Here is a 19,756-nt window from a genome sequence, read left to right on the forward strand (position 1 = left end):
TTTAGGTCCTTAATCCCTATTTCTGTTTTGTGTCAATACCATACTATTTTGATAACTCTGGCTTTGTTGTATAGTCTGAAGTCAAGGAGCCTGAGTCCTCCAGTTCCGTTTTTCTTTCTGAGGATTGCTTTGGCTATTTGAGATCTTTTGTGTTTCCGTACAAATTTTAAAATTATCTATGCAGCATACAAATGCTGACATTTTTACTATATTGAGTCTTCCAGTCAGTCCATGGACATGGTGTATCTCTTCATTTATTTAGATCTTCTTTTATTTCTTTCATCCATGTTTTGTCATTTTCAGCACCTAAATCAAGTCCATTTTTAAAATTAGTATCTTGACATTTCACTCTTTGGGAATAATTATAAGTTTTAAATGATATTGTGTTTTAATGCTGGTCTCTACATGTTTGATGCTAACATATCAAAATACAGTTCATCTTTGTTTATCTCATATCCTGTGATCTTGCTAAAGTCACATATTAAATCTAAGAATTTTTAAAATAGTTTTCCTGGGATTTTCTAGACAGTCATGTCTTTTTCAAATAGGAAAAGCCTTATTTCTTCCCTTCCAACCAGTGTATAATTTGTTTCCTTTTCTTACCTTATTGCACTGGCTAGGACTTCTAATATTTTGTATAATAAGAGTGATTAGAGCAGACAGCTTTGTCTCTTTTTCAGTTTTAGGGGAAAAGCTTTCATTCTTTCATTACTTAGCATAATGTCAACTGAAGGTTTTTATAGATGTTTTTTGTCAAATTGTAGAAGTTTCCCTTCTATATTAGCCAAGATTCTCTAGAAAAACTGAACCAGAACCAATCGGATAGGATTTTACTCACCCTTTTTATTCCATTCATGTGTTCAATTCATGGGATGGAGACCATCTACAGTAGGGAGGGCAATGTGCTTTACTCAATCTACTGATTCCAGTGTTAATCTTAGCCCAAAACACCTTCACGGAAATAAGTTTGACTAACTATCTGGACATCTCATGGCCTCGTCAAGTTGACACAACCTCAATTCCTAGTTTGCTGAGAAAGTTTTTATTGATGACATTAATGAAAAGTTAATGTATCACTGCCAAAATGAATTTTGTCACACACCCCCTTTTTTTGGAACCAATTGACACAATCATAATTTTTTATTAGCTGTTGATACAGTATATTACATTGAGTGATTTTCAAATACTGAAACAGACTTGCATTCTTAGAATGAATCCCACCTGAGCATCATTTTTTATGTATAATCATTTTTGTCATTTTTTATACATAGATACATAGTCATTTTTATAGATAAATTGATTTGCTAGTAATTATTTTTGTGAGAATTTTTATGATAGTATTTATGAGGGATATTTGTCTCTAGCTTTCTGTTTTGGACATCTTTGGTTTTGGTTTTGAGGTTAAATTAAGCCTTGAAAAACGATTGGGAGATGTTTCACCCTCTTTGTTTTCTTGAAGAGATTGTTTAGAATTTATATTGATTCTCCTTTAAGTATTTGGTAAAATTCTCTAGTGAAACTGCTTAGTACTGGAGATTTCTTTTTCAGAAGCATATTTTCTACAGATTGCACTTCCTTAATAGACACAAGATTATTCAGACTCTGTCTCATATTGGGTGAATTTTGGTAGCTAGTGATTATCAAGGAATTGTCCCATTTCATCTAAATTGTCAAATTTAGATGTGCAGAGAGCAGTAGTGTTCCCTAATTGTCCTTTTTTTTATTGCTTTAGGATCTGTGGTTATAGCCTTGGTTTCATTCCTGATATCGACAAGTGCTGTTTTCTCTTTTTGTATTTGTCAGTCTTGATGGAGATTTGTCAATATTATTGATCTTTTCAGAGAATCAGCTTTTTGTTTCGTTTATTTTCTTTTCTTTTCTTTGTTATCTCCTTTCTTGTGGTTGCTTTGGGCTCATTTTACTCTTCTTTTTCTAGATTTTTTTTAAGACAGGAGCTTAGATTATTGTTTTTTTTTTTTTTTTTTTCTTTTTAGGGCTGCACCTGCAGCATATGGAAGTTTCCAGGCTAGGGGTCGAGTTGGAGCTGTAGCTGAGGTCTGCACCACAGCCACAGCAATACCAGATCCGAGCTGCCTCTTTGACCCGTGCTACAGCTTGCAGCAACACCAGATCTTAACCCACTGAGTGAGGCCAGGGATTGAACCTACATCTTCACACACACTATGTCCGGTTCTTAACCTGATGAGGCACAAGGAAAACTCCAGGAGCTTAGATCATTGGTTTAAGACCTTTCTTCTTTCCTATTGTAAGCAATTAGTGCTATAAATTTCTTTTTCACTCCTTTAGTGTCATCCTGTAAATGTAGATTTGTTTTCATTTGGTTCTAAGTATTTTTTATGTCCTTTGATGCTTCTTCTCCGACCCGTAAGTTATTTAGACTATTTTAATTTCGAAGTTTTTGGAGATTTTTCCCTATTATCTTTCTGTTATTGATTTCCAGTTTGATTCCCTTATGGTCAGGGAACACACCCTGTTTTTAAATATGTTATGTTTCATGTTCCAGAATATGATCTATCCGGAGGAATATTCCATGGATGCTTGAAAAGCATGTATGTTTTGCTGTGGTGTGTGGTGTGTTCTGTAACTGCCCACGAGATCTTGTGGGTGGATGGTGTTACTGGGCTCTTCTCTGTCTTCGCTGATTTTCATCTAATAGGTCTCCAGAGAGCTGTGAGAGACATGGATCATTTCATTAGCCCTTCCAAAACCCTGTCTAACTTTGGTCTCTTTGATCTCGGCCCTTCATAATCCATCCTATGCCCTTTTCCCTCCAGTGTAAATGTGCGCTTTGATCCCTCGGTGGAATGAATTTTAAATAGTCCTTGTAGTTCACTGTTTTGTCCCTGGAAACGCAAAGATTTGTTCACTCTTGTGTCTTTTTAGTTTCTCCTAAAAGTGGGAGTCTTTGAATCCTTCTTTGAGTGAGTGGGCTGATCTCATACTCTCTGAAAGATATACTCCTGAGGAGAACTTTGTTTGTTTCAAGGGGAAGAAGAGAACATTGCATTTGGGAGGCCACTGACCATTAAACTAAAGGAAGAGGACTGCTTGTGTTGAGGGGGAAAGACCTATAAAGTTCTTGAGGGTAAAGGCCATGTATTTTTGTGTTTCTCATGGTCCCTTCCTAGAAAAGTGCCTTCCACATATTTGTGGAGTGACTTAAAAATAAGTGAATGAATTCTGGATAGTGTGAGTCATCACAAAAACAAAGACGCCTGCTCCCTAAACTGGTGTTCTTCTCAGACTCGATTAAGAATCTGAAAAGCTCGAAGTGTTTCCCAAGTCTGCAGTGTTTGATTACTGGCTTCATTCCCGCCTGGCTGTTGTTAAATGAAATACTCAAAAGAAAGAGCTCTGTGGACAAAAATGAAACCTAATTTAATTTTTAATCAAGTAAAAAATAAATTTCAGATTCTACATGTCTAACAAATTGGAAAGAAATGGACCATTTCAACCTAATACTCAGCCTCTCTGCCTGAAGCTGAAGCTGATTTAATTCACCGTGACAAATGCAGATGTATTTATTACATGTACATGTAACTCATGCTTTGTGTGAAAGAAAGCCATTATTTTACTTAGTCATTTTTTCCCATGTTCCATATCCAGTTTGAGCTGTGAAAATGTCTTAAGTGCATAGCAGTAGCAAGTTGATGACATGGGTAATAGGTTATTGTCCATTAATGGGGTACTAGGATTTTTTTTTTTTTAAATTAGGTATTTTCTGTGGTGAGCCACAAACTGGGTCGTCCTGGGATTCCCATTGTTTGCATAGTATATAAAATTTTTATTGGCCTATTGATTGACATGTGTTTGAAACATTAAGAGGAGTCAATTAACTTGTTGGTTTGCCAGAACTCTCACAGGAACTTTGTTTTTCCCCTTAATTGCTTTTGGTTTGATGCTCTTTATATAATGACTTTCATCTGGTATTATATTTTTTGGTGATCAAAAACCTTTATAGCGTGTTCAAAGGAAACTTCACCGGACAAAGAAAAGGTCAGCTGGTCCAAGATGCCTGTCTATACATGGAGTTAAAGTGAGAATAAGATTTTTCAAGCCACGTCAAGAAAGAAACAATGAGACCGCAATTGTCGACTGCTTCTTGTTTTCCAAGATTAATGACATCATACTTGGGAGCCACTGGTTTAAGTATGTTCACTTCCTGTCCCTCTGTTGACCGTTCCTCGGTAACACGTTAAAATAATGCCACTGTTGCTTTTTTTCCCAGCTTGTATTTCCCTTCCCAACGTGCGCTGTAAATTTAGCACCTTTCATAACGATACAGAAAAACCCAGCTCTGTATTGTACGTGCATTTAGCAAGTCTGATGATGGTCAGAGTCTACCGTGAGGAGTGACTTTATGTGAAAATCCTCCCACGTATCTGATTTCTTATGACTGACAAATGGCTTTTCCCAGCTGCGTGGTGAAAATACCAGCTGTGCCACTGACACATTGGCTGGGTGACAACCTGTAGCTGCTTCCATCCACAAATGAGGTATTTAATTTAAATGTTGTGGTTTCTGTTTCACATTTTGAGCGACCTCAGAACAAAACCGGTGTCAAAATTAGGCTCTATATTATCAGTGAGAGATTGCTTTGAATTGTTTTTTTTTTTTTTTCCACGTGAAGAAGGGATTCTCTGCTGCTTGAGAATGATTTTTCTTTCTTTTCTAAGTTGATCTTTTTTCCACTTGGCAAACATTACGTTTTTCCTCTCTGCAGAAGCCCGTGTGGCTTTGCCTACTGTTTTTCTCTCCTTTCATTTTGTCTGCGTCCGCCTCGGAGTTGTCCTCTTTCCAGCCCATCACAGGCACACATGAGATCGGGGCCCGGTGGGGCCTCTTCCTTTCGAGGTGAAAGCTAGCGTGTTTTCCTAAGGATAACAATGTGGCTACAGTGAAGACAAATAAAAGTTGAAGGGAAAATGCAGTTGAGAGAGGGTAAGAATAAGAGAAACGTGATGGAAACAAAACCTTTTCCAAGAAAGGACTGATGTGTAGTCACAGGCAGTGAACTTAGGGAGACCTGGCCTTGTGCAGAGGGCTGGTGGGAGGCCCCGGTGGCTCAGTGAGAATAGAGGGTGGGGTCCAGAGGAAGGAAATCTTTGAAAGGATCTTCCATTTTAATGCGTAAATGAGTCCCAGAGCCAGCCAGGCTCACCGCCTTCCAGCGCCTATTTTAAAGTTGCACGTGCATCAGTATAGCTCTATTTTTGTAGCGTCTGACAATCACTAAAGTGCCATTCTTGTTTAGAATTGTTAAAAATCTCCCTTTGGTCCCAAGGTGAAAAGAGAAGATGCACAAGGCATTGAGCGTGGACTGGGAGCGCTTAGGAAGGGCTGCTGCGGTCCAGGTCAGGTGGGGTCATTAAAGGTCTTGGAGATGTCTGGAACTCGAGTTGGTTTGGAAGTAGCTTGGGGACTTTTTGAAATCTGAATTCCGACGGTGAACTCCTTGAGGAAAGGTAAGATGTATTACTCATCCTGGCAGTCCCAGTCCTGTTAAAGGGCTCGGGGCGTGCAGGAGTTCCGCCAATACCAAAGGAGAGAAGTTGGGTTGGAGGGCTGTAGGAAAGATGGAGTCAGAGAAGCTGTTATAACCTAGTGATGACGGCATAGAGCTTTTCAGTGGGGTGGAAAAAAGAGAACAGGGGGAAAAAAAGTTGCATAACTGCTCCTTGGCTAACTTTTGCACCCACTGAATTAATCGCTGGAATTCATCTAAGGATTTTCTTTCCTTTTTTGTTTTCAATTGAAGAGTAGTTGATTTATAATGTCATCTCAGTTTCAGGTGTACAACACAGTGATCTGGATGGGTGGATGGATGATAGCTATAGATGCAGTTACAGATGTATTATTTTCCCGTATAGGAGATTATAAAACATGCAGTATCGTTCCCTGTGCCATACTGTATGTCCTTGCTGGGTATCTGTTTCATGTATAGCAGTATACGTTAATCCCATCCTCCTGAGTTATCCATATGCACTCCCACCACCCCCACACCCCACTTCAGGATTTTCTTGGTAGCATATTTCTGAAGCGTTCCAGAGTGTCTTTGTCAGAGCAATCAAAAGGAAGTGGCAGAAATTGCTCATGCATCTTAAGCAGAATACAATTGCTTTGCTTTCTGTCTTTTTACTGAGATAAAATGAACCATTTTAAAGTGTACGATTCAGTAGTGTTTAGTGCATTCACAGTGTTGGCTCTCACCTGTATTAGGTTCCAAAATATTTTCATCAACCGTAGCTTTACTTTAATGCCTGTGTATAATGAAACAACGTAGAGTTTTTTACTTTAAAAAAAAAAGAAGAAGGAGATTGAAACCTGGATAGTGTTTCTAACAGCCTCTGGAGAGTTCTCAATGCCGTCTTCTTCAGAGTCTGTTTTTTGAATTTCTCGTTTTCCTCCCCACAAGTCATTGAGTAAAAACATACCTTTTTAGGCTGGCATTTCCTGTTTGGTAGTTTGGTTTTTGGTGATTTCTTTTTCTCCTGTGCTCCTGGTAAAATTCTTTTTTTTTTTTTTTTTTTTTTTTTTTTTTGTCGCATGAAAGCAGTGAGGCCTCCTGGTCGAGGATTTCTTTTTCTGCTGTTAGATGTTTTGGAAGTTCAATCAGCAGCAGAAAGCTTATCATTCTCTACCTGGAACATGAGAGTTGAGGTTTCACTTTTACCAGGACAGCATTTTATAGGGGACGTAAGCCAAGTGCCTCTCGTCTGCATGGATCCTTGCCACAAGCTCAAAAGGGAAAACTCTGATTTTCTCTAAGACGCATGGGCAAATAATTATAAAAATATTCTTCGGAAGGACCTTATAATCAGGGATGAGGAAACTATGATTATCCTAGATTTACCAAGAGGAATGAGTAAACACCTTACAAATTTTGAACGTTGTTGTGGCTTAACAGGGAAAGAGCTTTTGTAGTGTTGTTTAGAGGAGTAGAAAGGGTCCAATTAGAAGCAGGTTAGAGAGCTGAAGAGCTCTTTCAAAAATAGCAAGACGTTCCCTGCTGGAAAGACCTTTGAATTACAGAAAGAACATGTCATGATTGATCATTCCTTTTAAGAAATGTGAATACCAGATTTATAAGTTTCATATGCCTATTATGTCAGAATTTCCATATTCTGCCATAAAGAATGAAATCTGCAGTGGGATCAGCTGTAGAATTGCAAAGGGCAGCAAATTCCATGTTAGCAGAATACCATTTTGCATTCTTGGTCTTCCTGAAATCACATTTAAGCCATTATACAAATCTTCGACAAAGCACTTTTTAAAAAAATGTTTATAGCTGACAATTTGTTAAAAAAAAAAAAAACAGGTTTGCTTTTAAGGGGTAAATAATTACTTTTCTCTAAAGACAGGTGTCTCATGCTCTAATCAGTTGTGTCCACATCTTCAAAGCTCCAGATGCTATTTTTCAAAAGATTTGCTTATACAATACAGCATTTGTAGATAAGTCTTATTAGTGGAAGCAGTGCCCAGAGCTCAGGGGACTTAGTTGGTTGCTATTTTATTATTCCCAGGCCAACTTTCCTGTTTCAGCTTTTCAGGGAGCCCTGGTTCATCTCTGTGAAGTCCCACGGGGAAGAAAAATGTCCCTCACTGCTTCAGACGAATGGAGAAGAGAATTGGGGTGGGACGGGGGCTAGGGGTGGGGCGGGGCTCTGGGTTTCCATCCGTTCTGTGGGAATGGGCTGAGGCTTGTATACAGCAGACTTCCAGTCTTAGGGCACAGAAGAGTTCCTTATATTTATTATGTAGGTTTCATCAAGAGTTCACCCTGAGTATTTGCCTTACATTTTTTCTTAATGTCTCCACATTATTCTCTTTGGTTTGTGTCCACTATGCCTTGGCCGTGGTACAGGAGGAAATATGCCATACTGGGAATCAGGAGGTTTGGGTTTTTCTCTCAGCTTTGTGAATCATCAGTTAGCCTGTCTGAGCTTAGTCTCTCCTCCCGATCAAATGGACGTAAGAGGCCACAGTAGACCTGTCAGATGCACTTGCTTTTGAACTGGCCACTCCCTCTGCGGGAAGGCGATTGGTTCCCTGCCTCTAACTCCTATCTGAGTGACCGATGCTCCCTGGAGTGCCTGCACCTTATAGTAGCTTAGACAGAGTGATGCCCAAAAAGTATTTTTAAAATTATGATGAGGACTTAGCTCTGAGAGTCCTTCTGGGGTTCCTTGGAGCTTATTTAAGGAGCACCTGTCACCCATACACACACCCTCTGCTGCCCTGCTCAGTTCACTGATCTTCCCTCTCCTGTCTCTACAAACTGTGACCAGTCTTTGTTTTTCTTCCTCTTTCTCACTCACACCTCTGTCCTCCCATTGGGATTCATGCTGAAAGCCCCTGGGCTTTGGCCTGTTAACCTCCTTTTTTCCCAGCTGCCTTGATCAATTTCTGCTGCAGAAATTCTTCCCTTAGGTCTGTTGGGAAATAGGACTTCATGTTAATTTTCCACACTTCTCCCAGTTTTTTGTCCCTAAACTAGCATACTTACCTTTGTTTTAAGGGTTCTCTTGCTATGGACTATAGGAAGGAGGTAGCTATTAACAAAAATCATAAGCATTATTGGAATTAGGTGCGTAAGAGCTTATGCAGTGCTGATAGACTTTATTCAAATAAACCGATAAGATCTTTCTCAGCGCCTTTTCTTTGTCTACTTCAATGAGCTCTTTCTTTTTCTTTCTTTTCTTTTTTTTTAAATGAGCCCTGTCTTTTTTCTTTTTCTTTTTTCTTTCTTTCTTTCTTCCTTTTTTTTTTTTTTAAAGAGACTAGGCCTCCTGCCTTCTCTTTTTATCAGCGATTTCTGAAGCACACTGATGACCCTTGGGTCACACGTGGATGCAAACATATTTTGTCTGATTCACTGGCATTTGTACCACATGCTTATTTCAGATATCTCACTTTGCACAAGAGACCATATATCTGGCTCTTTGTGAAAAATGACAAGGGTGGGTGACTCCAGGCCAGAGCTGAGCAGTGACGGCCCCTTCTGGGGTACATGCTCCCCGTAGCCTCTTACCTCTGGCTGTTTCATTTGCACAGGTTCCCTGAGTGGAGTATGTTTGTGTCCAGCTTTCACGCCTTTGACCACCATAACGGGCAGTAGCAGTGCAAAGGGGTGGTCAATAGGCCTCCTACACCTGGAGAGTAAATGCAGGCCATGCGAGTGAAGGGATTGGGCTTACTGTGCACCCCGAACCCATACTCCTTAAGCTGCCAGGGCTCTTGTGACAGAATAGTTACCATTCACTAAATTATTTATATCTTGGTGGATTTTTATGTACAGAGATCAGTGTGTATCCGCATACTCCCCTGCCTATTTATTTACTTATTTATTTTAAATTTTATTTTAAAGTTTTATTGAAGTATAGTCGATTTACAATGTTGTGATAATTTTTGCCTTACATTGGAGTGATTCAGTTATACATATACAAGCACCCATTCTTTTTCAGATTCCTTTCCCATATGGACTATCACAGGATACTGGGTAGAGTTCCCTGTGTTATACAGCAGGTCCTCATTGGCCAACCATTCCATATACTACCGGGTGCATTTGCCAATCCCAGTCCCTCAGTCCATCTCTCCCCCGACCCGTCCCCTTTGGTAACTATACATTTGTTTTCAAAGTCTGTGAGTCTGTTTCTGTACTGCAAATAAGTTCATTTGTATCCTTTTTTTAGATTCCACATAGAAGTGTTATCATATGATGTTTGTCTTTTACTGTCTAACTAACTTCACTTAGTATGATAATCTCTAGGTCCATCCGTATTGCTGTAAATGGCATTATTTCATTCTTTTTTATGGCTGAGTAATATTCTAGTGTGTGTGTGTGTGTGTGTGTGTGTGTGTGTATCTTCTTTATCCATTCCTCTGTTGATGGATATTTAGTTTGCTTCCATATCTTGGCTATTGTAAATAGTGCTGCAGTGAACATTGGGGTGCATGTATCTTTTTGAATCATGTTTTTCTCCAGATAGATGCCCAGGAATGAGATTGCTGGATCAAATGGTAATTCTACTTTTTGTTTTCGAAGGAAGCTCCATTCCGTTTTCCATAGTGGTTGTGTCAGTTTACATCCCCACAAACAATGTCTTGTTTGTGGACTTTTTGTTGATGGACATTATTTTCTTTTAAGGGTCATCCTTGTGGCACATGGAAGTTCCCAGGCTAGGGGTCCAATCCGAGCTGCAGCTGCCAGCTTATGCCACAGCCACAACAATGCGGGATTCAAGCCACATCTGTGACCTACACCACAGCTCATGGCAACACTGAATCCTTATCCACTGAGCAGGGCCAGAAATCGAGCCCACATACTTATGGGTATTAGTCGGGTTTGTTACCACTGAGCCACAACGGGAACTCCTGATGATGTATGTTCTGACTGGTATAAGGTGAATTAAAAATGCTCCAGAAAGTGGGCATAGAGGGAACCTACCTCAACATAATAAAGGCCATAGATGACAAACCCACAGCTAACAACATTCTCAGTGGTGAAAAGCTGAAAGAATTTCTGCTAAGATCAAGAACAAAACAAGGATATTCACTCTTGCCACTTTTGTTCAACATAGTTTTGAAAGTCCCAGCCACAGCAGTAAGAGAAAAAAAGAAATAAAAAGAATCCAAATTGGAAAAGAAGTAAAACTGTCACTGTTTGCAGATGATACTATACGTAGAAAATCCTAAAGATGCTATCAGGAAACTACTAGATCTCATTGATGAATTTGGTAGTTTCAGGATACAAAATTAATATGCAGAAATCTCTCATAGTTCTATACACTAACAATGAAAGATCAGAAAGAGAAATTAAGGAAATGATCCATTTACTATCACAACAAAAAGAATAAAATACTGAGGAATAAACCTACCTAAGGAGGCAAAAGACCTATACTCTGAAATCAGTAAGATGCTCTTGTAAGAAATCAAAGATGGGAGTTCCCCTTGTAGCTCTGTGGTAGCAAACCTGACTAGTATCCATTGAGGATGTGGGTTTGATCCCTGGCCCCACTCAGTGGCTTAAGGATCTGGCATTGCCAGAAGCTGTGGTGTAGGTTGCAGATGCAGCTCAGATCTGGTGTTGCTGTGGCTGTGGAATAGGCCGGCAGCTGCAGCTCCAATTAGACCCCTAGCCTAAGAACTTCTATATGCCATGGGTGAGGCCCTAAAAAAACATTTTTTTTAATTTAAAAAAAAAGAAAAAAAGAAATCATCAAAGATGATAAAAACAGATGGAAAGGTATGCCATGTTCTTGGATGGGAAAAATCAATATTGTCAAAATGACTGTACTCCCCAAGGCAATCCACAGATTCAGTACAATCCCTATCAAATTACCAATGGCAGTTTTCACAGAACTAGAACAAATAATCTTAAAATTTGTATGGAAACACAAAAGACCCCAAATAGGCAAAGCAATCCTGAGAAGGAAAAATGGAGCTGAAGAAATCAGGATCCCTGAGCTCCAACTATACAACAAAGCTACAGTCATCAAAACAGCATGGTGTTGGCACAAAAACAGAAATATAGATCAATGGAAGATAGCCCAGAAATAAACCCACGTACATATGGCCAACTAATCTATGACAAAGGAGGCAAGAATTGCACAATGGAGAAAAGACAGTCTCTTTAATAAGTGGTGCTGAGAAAACTGGACAGCAATATGTAAGAGAATGAAATTAGAACACCCTCTAATACCATATATAAAAATAAATTCAAAATGGATTAAAGATCTAAATATAAGATCAGAAACTATAAAATTCTTAGAGCAAGCATAAAACACTCTGACATAAGCCACAGCACTGTCGTTTTTTGATCCACCTCTTAATGAAAATAAAAACAAAAATAAACAAATGGGACCTAATTAAACTTAAAAGCTTTTGCACAGCAAAGGAAATGATAAACAAAACTAAAAAGCAATCCGCAGAATGGGAAAAAATAGGACAAGGGGTTAATCTCCAAAATATACAAACACTTCATGAAGCTCAGCATCAAAAAAACAACCTAATCACAAAATGGGCAGAAGATCTAAACAGACATTTCTCCAAAGACGACAAACAAATGGCCACAAAACACATGAAAAGTAGCTCAACGTGGCTAATTATTAGAGACATGAAAATCAAAAGTGTAATAAGGTATTACCTTCCTGCCTCTTTTTCTTAGAACAGTCCCAGTTGAGGAATCCACTTGTACATTTAGAATCATAAACCACACGGATAATACCTTAGCAGTAGTTAAATCCCTCTTCCTCTGCTTTTTGCTCAGAACCACAGCCTGCAGAACATCCAGGGATTAAACCCATGCCACAGCAGTGACAACTCCAGATCCTTAACTGCTAGGCCCCAGGGAACTCCCCCTCTTCCTCTCTTTTAAAATTTAGATAACAAAGCCAAGAGGGGGCATCCCTTGTCCTGAGTCTCAGGACTAATAGCCAAACATGGATGAAAAACCCAGTGTCGCTTCTGGCTCTAGTTCAGCTCTAGACCACACTACCAATGAAACAGAGGAAATGGGCTGATGTCAGCATACTAGGGTTCTGAATGTAGGTCTGCCATTCTGATATGTGGACCAGCTTAAGTGAGCTATTTAATCTCCGCAAACTTCTCTTTCCTCATATGTAGAACAGAGACCAGGATACTTACTTCATAGTCTCGTGTGACTGTAACTAGTATGTGCCTGAGGGGCCTTCATGGTAGGTTCCTAGGTCCTCTCCTGCCCCTTTGTCACCAGGTTAAATAGCCCCTTCCAAAAATCGAGAGGCTAATAAGGAGTTAATAAATATTTTTAAACTTAGGCCAAGGAATGTCAGCATGGTGCCTGGCTTGGATGATGTGGTATGTCTAACTGTTTTCATGTTAATTTTCATGCCACAGTGAGCCTCTTCAGGCATGAAAACAACCGGGGATTATTTGCTTCTCTGTTTTTCCTTCTTTGGCCCCCTTATGTTTTCATCTCAGACTCCAGCCCTTCCAAAAGCAATCTGTCACGGTTCTCTCTCCTACTGGGCCACCTTTCAAGGACATCCTTCTGAATCTGCCTCTCGCAAGGGGGAGCGCGTAGGCATGGGCCTGTTTCTGTGACACAGTTCATTTCCTCAGTTTTCTGGAAGCTTCTTCTGAGCTTTGTCTTGTACTGCCACTCCATCCAAGTCTTCCCTGCCGGTGACCTCCCCTTGAACTTACAGGCCAGCCTTTCATTGTCTCTGGTCAGCTCACTTCCATTCATTTTCTCCTTCCTCAGATCAGACCATGAAGACTTGAAGGGCCAAATCCCAGGGAGCTTAGCAGTGTGTTGGGTGCTTAGCTCTTTGATTCATAACTGGATTGTAATGAATTGGAAGACACCATATACAGAAGTGAGCAGCTCTGGATCCCACCCCTGCACCCCGAGAGCACGGGCTTCCTTCTCGGCCCGTTAATACCTCCTCCTCAGCTTCCCCTTCGTTTCCTTCTAGATCCTGCTCAGAGAGGAATGGCACCCAGGGGTCCCTTCACCTGCCTCCTGAGTCACTCTGTATGTGACTGACTCCCCCCTCCCGCCAAATGTGACCTGTCCTCTTACTTGAGCGCGTGGCAACGTGGGCCTCCCCTCTTCTTAGTGCGCTGTGGCAGGTCTAAAACTGTGCAAAGCTCTCTTCAGATTGAAAAGGGTTGGGAATCATAACCAAGCCTGTGGAACTGAGGTTCTTCCTCTGCTGCCATTCTGCCAAAATACCGGCTTGATTCTTAAGGAAAATGTTATTCACTGAATTGTACTTTCTATGAGGGCCTTCAACTATCGAAATAGAGTTGCTTTCTAATGCCACTTACCAGCATCATAACACCTAGATTGCAGAGCAAGATTTTACTGGCTATAATCTGAATCTCTATTCTTAGAACAATTATTCCTAAATGTGTTAGTATTTCGTAAACTTGTTCTTATTGACAAATAAAATATAATCTGTAAATCAGTTTCCAAATAATTGTAGTTTATTTGTAGACAATTGTAAATAAACGAGCTATTTACAATTGTGTTTTTTTTTTTTGTTTGCACTGAATAACTCCTGTGAGCTGAGACCGGAGCTGGGCACCGTGGAAGATGGAGGTGACCATGGGACACAGGCAGCCTTTATGCTCAGAAGAGTATGTGATCCAGGAGGCAGGCACTGCCCTGAGTCCAAGGTTAGGAAGGAAGGATCGTGTGAACTGGGAACTGAGCTGACTGGCCTCCAGATTCGAGGCAGAAACACCAGAGTGATTATTTGGAGGTGTTTGAAATCCCAGGCCCTCTTCTGGAGGTGAGAGCAGGTTCATGAGCCGTTACCCCAGCACTCCCGGCTACACAGCTGCATAGTGAGAAATATGATGGAAGGCTTCAGGATGTCTGACAGAACAGTTGCAGAAGGCAGGAGCAGCGAAGATACTTCAAAGAACCCAGAACAAATCGCCCTTTAGGTCATTTTTTAAATCAATAACAGATCGGGCACTACAAGGGGAAGCCTGTTTCCCAGCCAAGCAGTGAACGATGCTAAAAGCCCGAGCTCCCACAGTCTCTGGGGAGCAATTAGGACTTGTCCAGTAATCAGCCACTTTGGATTTCTGAGAATGATTCTAAACACAAAATGATAAAAGCTGGCTAAAGTAAACTAAACTGTTGCTTCATAATCGAATTTCATAGCTCAATTAGAGAATCCTGAAGTTAAAAATACCGGAGGGCTTTTGTTTTGTTTGTTTTTTAAGGAAAAAGATTTAAAGACAGTGCTATTAAAAATAGCTCAGTGCTAAAAATATATGCCGAATCATTTTATCTCACTGGGGACCTGAAAACAGTAAAATATGCAACATGGAGTCTAGTCCTCATTAGATCAGTGAATTAGTTTTGGAACTCTGAAATAATTGATTTCTTTGCCTACGAAGCCAGTGCAGATCTGGAGGGTTGTTTGTTTTAGTTGTTGGCAGAATAGCGTTAAGCATCCAGGTTCTGGTTGCTGTATTTTCATTATAAAGCACAGGAAACTTATTTCCATCAGAAGCCATGGAGGGTTAGGATAAATTGTGAATAAACGGTAGTTTTTGGTCATGTTCAAATGTGACCTTTTGCTTATCCTGCGCTGGAAAAAAATGAGACAATTCTATGATTACAAATACATAGCAACTCGTATTTTTGACAAGAGGGAAAGATTCTTCTGGATTGTTTTTCATTTTATTTTATTGTTGAATCAACAGGGCAAACAAGACAGAGTTGAACAACAGCTTACTAGATTATACTTTTTCCTGTGATATCACTTTTGATCGTTAAGTTTCCTTCCAGCTTTAAGAGTCTTTGATTCATTAATTCTAAATATGTGATGTACTAGGAAATTGCACCAGCGTGGACCTGCCTGGAACAGGCCCTGTTGGCCCTGGAGTGTTGTTCGCCAGGGGAAACCCAGTATATGGTAGTGTCACCTGCAGAACAGTGCCTGATTGGAGGTGCCTGAGGACTTTCCTCACCTCTGCCAGCATAGCCTTGGCGACCACCGAATCTGGCATTTGTATTTCTTTGTAACAAATGTGGAGAACTGATTTTTAAGGAGCAGCAAAATCTTGCTGGGCTCTATTATAATGACTTGATAACTTTCTCTAAGAAGACAAAACAATCGTAAAATAGTTCATATAAGTTTAGTTTCAACTCCACTCCTCTCTGAGTTGGATGGTATTTCCCTAAACTAGAGATTTTGGACTACAGTGACATTCACCAGAAGATCCAAACCATGCTTACATGGAAGTTCATATGATGAAACAGTAATAAATTTGGGTAAATGTTTTAATTCATTTTTTAATCACTGTTACTCATTAAAAGTGAAGAATAAAATAATTACCCAATTCAGTTTTGGAATTTCAGTAATAAAGAATACTATAGGATCTTAATCCTGTTTTGAATGAACGGAAGTAATTGGAATCTTCAGGTTTCTAGATGAATTGAGATGCCCACCCCCCCATTCCTCTTTCTTCTCTCAAGTTGGCTTTCTGATCACAGTATGGCCAAATCAGTGCACAGTATTCAGAATATATAAGAACGGTTCCTCTGGCTTTATTTAAATGTCCTTTGTTTATATTTATGCTAGGTCCTGTTGGAATTTTTTCTTCCAGATTTGTAGAACTTTTCCCTAAATATGGAACAATATTCTGGTATTTTTTTCCCTTTGAGTCCGTAAGAACTTTCTTTTCTTTGTAGAACTTAGGAATGGCAAAAAGAGCTCACTCATTCTTGGTGGTATTTTCTAAATCCACAATACACAAATGAGTAGTCACAGGGCTGATGGAAATATTGGTATACAGTAGCTTGTTGTTTCTTTCTCTCACTTTTTTAAAAGTAGACTTTATTTTTAGAGCAGACTGGCGTTTTCAGCAACATTCAGCAGAAGGCACAGAGATTTCCCACGTATCCTCTGCCCCGACACAGGTATAGCCTCCCCCTTGTTAACACCCCTCACCTGAGCGGTACATTTGTTGCACCGACACATCATCATCACCCAAAGCCCAGGTGTTTACGGTGTTATTCATTCTTGATGTTATACATTGAATAGCTTTTGGCAAATGTGTAATAGCGTGTATCTGCCATTATATTACCATGCAGAGGAGTTTCATGGCCTTGAACATGCTCTGTGCTTTGCTTATTCATCCCTCCTTCCCCCAACCCCTGAAGATCACTGATTTGTTGTTGTTGCTGTTACTATCTTTATGGTTTTGCCTTTTCCAGAATGTCATATAGTTGCAGTCATACGGTATGTAGCCTTTTCAGATTGGCTTCTTCCAGATTCTTCCATGTTTTTCCATGGCTTAATAACTCATTTCTTTTTAGCGCTGAATAATATTCCATTGCCTGGATGTACCACAGTTGAGCTATCCATTCGCCCACTGAAGGATATCTTGGTTGCCACATCCAAGTTTTGACATTTAGAAAACTGCTATAAACGTTTGTGTGCAGGTTTTTTCATGTAGGTGAGTTTTCAATTCCTTGGGCAAACACCAAGAACACAATTACTGGGTCGTATAGTAAAAGTAAGTTTAATTATGTGAGAAACTGCCAAACGGTCTTCCAGAGTGGCTATAGCATTTTGCATTTCCATCGGCAGTGAATGAGAGTTCCTTTTGCTCCACACCTTCATCCACATTTGATGTTGTCATGTTGCGGATTTTGGCCTTTCTTGTGGGCATATACTGGCATCGCATTGTTTTAATTTGCCTTTCCCTAATGACATATTATAGTCTTTTTCACATGCTTACTCGCTATCTGTATACCTTCTTTGATGAAGTATCTGTAAAGATCTTTGGCCTGTTTCTTAGTCAGTTTGTTCATTTTCTTATTGTTGAGTTTTTAAAGTCCTTTGTATATTTTGGATAACAGTCCTTTATCAGATCTTCCCTTTGTCAATATTTTCTCCCAGTCTGTGGCCTGTCTTCATTTTCTTGATGATGTCTTTTGAAGAATTATAATTTTTTTTTATTTTAATGAAATCCAGTTTATCAGTTATTTCTTTTATGGGTTGTGCCTTTGGTGTTACACCTAAAAAGTCATCACCAAACTCAAGGTCATCTAGCTTTTCTGTTATCTTCTTGGAATTTCATAGTTTTGCGTTTTATATCTAGATCGGAGATTTATTTTGAGTTAGTTTTTGTGAAGAGTGTAAGATCTGTGTCTAAATTCTTTTTTTTTGCATGTGAATGTCCAGTAGTTCCAGTATCATTTGCTGAAAAGATGGTCTTTGTTCCATTGTGTTGCCTTTACTCTTTTGTCAAGTATCAGTTGACTGTATTTATTTGGTGCTCTTTCTGGCTCCCTATTGTGTTCTTTTGATATACTTGTCTATTATTTCACCAGTAGACACTGTCTTACTTTTTCTTTTCCTTTATGGCTTATTACAAGATATTGAATAGAGTTCCCTCTGCTGTATAGTAGGACCTTGTTGTTTATCCATTTGAAATGTAATAGTTTGCATCTGCTAACCCCAAACTCCTAGTCCATCCCTCCACCTTGACAACCACAAGTCTGCTCTCTCTGTCTGTGAGTCTGTTTCTCTCTTGTAAATAAGTTCGTTTGTGTCATGAATTTTAGATTCCACATATAACTGATATGGTGTTTGTCTTTCTCTGTCTGATTTACTTCACTTAGTATGACAGTCTCTAGTTGTATCCATGTTGCTGCAAATGGCATTATTTTATTCTTTTTTAATGGCTGAGTAGTATTCTGGTGTGTGTGTGTGTGTGTGTGTGTGTGTGTGTACCACATCTTTATACATTCATCTGTTGATGGACATTTAGGTTCTTTCCATGTCTTAGCTATTGTGAATAGTGCTGCTATGAACATAGGAGTACGGGTATCTTTTCAAGTTAAAGTTTTCTCCAGGTATATGCTCAGGACTGGGACTGATGGATCTTATAGCAACTCTGTATTTAGTTTTCTGAGGAGCCTCCATACTGTTTTCCATAGAAGCTGTACCGATTTACATTTCCACCAACAGTGTAGGAGGGTTTTCTTTTCTCCATAATCTCTTCAGCATATATTGTTTGTAGACTTGATGATGGCTAGTCTGGCTAGTGTGAGGTGGTACCTCATTGTAGTTTTGATTTTCAGTTCTCTGATTATTAGCAATGTCGAGCATCTTTTCATATGTCTATTGGCCATCTGGACGTCTTTGGGGAAACGTCTGCTTAGGTATTTAGCCCATTTTTAATTGGGTTTTTGTTGTTGTATGAGCTGTTTGTATATTTTGGAAATTAAGCCCTTGACTATAACATCATTTGCAAATATTTTCTCCCAATCCATAGGTTATCTTTTTGTTTTGCTTATGGTTTCCTTTGCTGTGCAAAAGCTGATAAGTTTGATTAGGTCCCATTTGTTTATTTTTCTCTTATTTCTATTGCCTTGGGGGACTGACCTGAGAAAACATTTGTACAATTTATGTCAGAGAATGTCTTGCCTATGTTCTCTTCTAGAAATTTTATGATGTCAGTCTTATATTTAAGTTTCTATGCCACTTCAAGTTTATTTTTGTGCATGGTGTGACAGTGTATTCTAACTTCATTTGTTACATGCAGCTGTCCACCTTTCCCAACACCACTTGCTGAAGAGACTGTCTTTTCTCCATTGTATATTCTTGCCTCTTTTGTCAAAGATTAATTGACCAAGGTTTATTTCTGGGCTCTCTGTTCCATTCCCCTGATCCACATGTGTGCTTTTGTGCCAATGCCTGACTGTTTTGATTATTGTAGCTTTGCAGTATTGTCTCAACTCTGAGAGTCTCCTGCTTTGGTCTTTGTTCTCAGGATTGCTTTGGCAATTTGGGCTCTTTTAAGGATTATTTCCTCTTGTTCTTTAAAAAACCGTCATAGGTAATTTGATAGGGATCACATTAAATCTGTAGATTGCATTAGATATTATGGCAATTTTAATAATATTAATTCTTCCAATCCAAGAGCATGGGATATCTTTCCATTTCTTTGAATCATCTTCAATTTCCTTTATTAGTGTTTTGTACTTCTCAGCATATAAGTCTTTAACCTCCTTCATCAGGTTTATTCCTAAGTATTTTTTTATTTTATTTTTATTGTTTTTTATTACTCAAATGAATTTATCACATCTGTAGTTGTATAATGATCATCACAACCCAATTTCATAGGATTTCCATCCCACAACCCAACCTAAGTGGTTTTTTTTTTTTTTTTTTTTTTTTTTTGTCTTTTTGCTATTTCTTGGGCTGCTCCTGCGGCA

At 39.3% G+C, this 19,756-nt stretch overlaps 1 protein-coding gene across 50 annotated transcripts in view; it reads left to right on the top strand.

Moving 5' to 3' along the window:
* ALG14 (ALG14 UDP-N-acetylglucosaminyltransferase subunit) overlaps positions 1-19,756 on the top strand; it is a 154,964-nt gene that overhangs the window by 55,945 nt on the left and 79,263 nt on the right. For 2 of the 50 annotated variants that reach the window (XR_014844752.1, XR_014844729.1), the window contains one exon: positions 13,265-14,300. The exons of 47 other annotated variants lie outside the window; for them this stretch is intronic. The gene's annotated coding sequence lies outside the window, so the exon portion shown is untranslated. Of the gene's footprint in view, positions 1-3,982; positions 4,171-13,264; positions 14,301-19,756 lie in introns of those variants that run through there. One more of the 50 variants, XR_014844715.1, reaches the window with a different exon arrangement.

Source organism: Sus scrofa, chromosome 4 (assembly GCF_054392235.1).
Source record: "Sus scrofa isolate SSC_HxYL_T2T_F1_AM1 chromosome 4, Sscrofa_HxYL_maternal_Yorkshire_Landrace_v2.0, whole genome shotgun sequence".
NCBI lineage: Eukaryota > Metazoa > Chordata > Mammalia > Artiodactyla > Suidae > Sus > Sus scrofa.